This window comes from Aethalodelphis obliquidens, unplaced genomic scaffold, assembly GCF_003676395.1.
Source record: "Aethalodelphis obliquidens isolate GAN/ISIS:26980383/991018 unplaced genomic scaffold, ASM367639v1 scaffold14, whole genome shotgun sequence".
Classification (NCBI taxonomy): Eukaryota; Metazoa; Chordata; class Mammalia; order Artiodactyla; family Delphinidae; genus Aethalodelphis; species Aethalodelphis obliquidens.
Genome location: NW_020837958.1, coordinates 695491 through 697426, shown reverse-complemented (window position 1 = coordinate 697426; position 1936 = coordinate 695491). Strand labels below are relative to the sequence as shown.

Sequence of the window (1936 nt, the reverse complement as noted above, 5' to 3'; positions counted from 1 at the left end):
TTTGGCTCCAGAACCACATCTCATCTGCTAGACTCCCAGCAGCAAAAGTGGAAGCCTCATGCTCAGGGCGCTTCTTCCTCCAGGTTACTCAGTTTTAATTCATGTCTTGAGGGATCGCATCTGAGTGGTGGAAATTAAATAACATCCTAAGTTGTTAGGAAGTCTAAAGCCTTTTAGGTTCTGAAGTTTGTGAACACTCACCAGATGGTTGGAACAGATTATGTACAGGCCAAGTTGCCTCCACAAGTTGTACATCGACTGCAAAAGTCAAAGACCATCTAGTACCATACCCCTGGGTAGGTGGGCTGTCTAATTGGACTGGCAAAATACAGATCAGAAGATTGTCCCATACAAGTCAAACACATGGAGGATATTCAAGTTTGTAATTTATAATTAACACACACGCACATGCCTACACACAGCCTAGCTGGTTATCTGCTGTCCACATTGCTCTCATGCACATTTCTTTTATTTTTAATTTTCTTTATTTATTATAGAGATATAATCGACATATTATATTAGTTTCAGGTATAAGGCATAATGATTCAATATTTGTATATATTGTAAAATGATCATCACAACAAGTCTAGTTAACATCTGTGACCACACGTGGTTACAAATTTCTTTTTCTCATGATGAGAACTTTGAAGTTCTACTCTCTTAGTAACTTGTAAATGTACAATTCAATATTATTAACTATACTCACCATGCTGTACATTACATCCCTAGGACTTATGTATTTTTGGAACTGGAATTTTGTAGCTTTTGACCCCTCCCTTCACCCATTTTGCCTCCTCTCTCCCCGCCCCACCCACCTCTGACAACCACCCATGTGTTCTCTGTACCTATGAGTTTGCTTTTCTGTTTTTAAAAATATAGAACACTTCACAAATTTGCGTGGGATCCTTGCACAAGGACCATGCTAATCTTTTCAGTATCATTCCAATTTTAGTATATGTGCTGCAAAAGGAGCGCTCATTTCTCTTTTTTCCTTTAGTTAAAAAAAATTGAGATATAGTTGATTTACAATATTATTTAAGTTTCAGGTGTACAACATTGTGAGTCACAATTTTTATAGATTATACTCTAGTTATTATAAGATATTGGCTATATTCCCTGTGCTGTACAATATATCCTTGTAGCTTATTTAATTTATACATAGTAGTCTGTACCTCCTAATCCCCTACTCCTATCTTGCCCCTCCTTCTTCCCTCTTCCCACTGGTAACCACTAGTTTGTGCTCTATATCTGTGAGTCTGTTTCTTTTTTGATATATTCACTAGTTTGTTTTATTTTTTACATTCCATGTGTAAGTGATAACATATAATATTTGTCTTTCTCTTTCTGACTTATTTTACTAGTGGGTTTCCAAACGATAAAATAGCTATCTCAATGCCAATCTCTAATAAAATTCTGGGCAGATAACTTGTAAGCATTTGAAAAACCTGGTGATGACTAAGAGCCCATAGGAAGTTACTGAAGACAAATGCACCTTACTTTAAAAATAAGGCTTCTAAATGGTTAAGTTTATATAAGTGCTACAGTGTATTTTGATTGTATGGAAGGATTTGATACGCTTCCTATGATATCCTTCTTGGAGAGATGGTTTATTATAGATTGGATGGCGAATTGGTTATTTTTTTGCTGCAAAAGAAACCACTCCAAAGTTAAGGGCTTAAAATATCAATGATTTTATTTGCCCAGGCTTCTGTGGGTCAGCATTTTGGCCTAGCTCAACTGGGCAGTTCTTCTGCTGGTCTTACTGGGGTCACTAATGTGGCTGCAGTCATCTGGTGGATTGACTGGAACTGGTCTAGGGAGCCTCAACTTGACATCCAATTTGTGTTCTACAAGGTGTCATTCTAGACCTGGTTTCTTCACATGTCAGTCTAAGGGCAGCAAGAGAGGACAGGCACCAAAGGGTAAGGGTAAAACC

At 37.6% G+C, this 1936-nt stretch overlaps 1 non-coding gene across 1 annotated transcript; it reads right to left on the bottom strand.

Annotated features, from left to right (window-relative positions):
• Positions 1–869: 869 nt before the first annotated feature.
• On the bottom strand, positions 870–975 carry LOC113625242 (U6 spliceosomal RNA). Its single transcript, XR_003434585.1, has one exon. It is a non-coding gene; the product is annotated as a U6 spliceosomal RNA (small nuclear RNA).
• Between the last annotated feature and the right edge of the window lie 961 nt (positions 976–1936).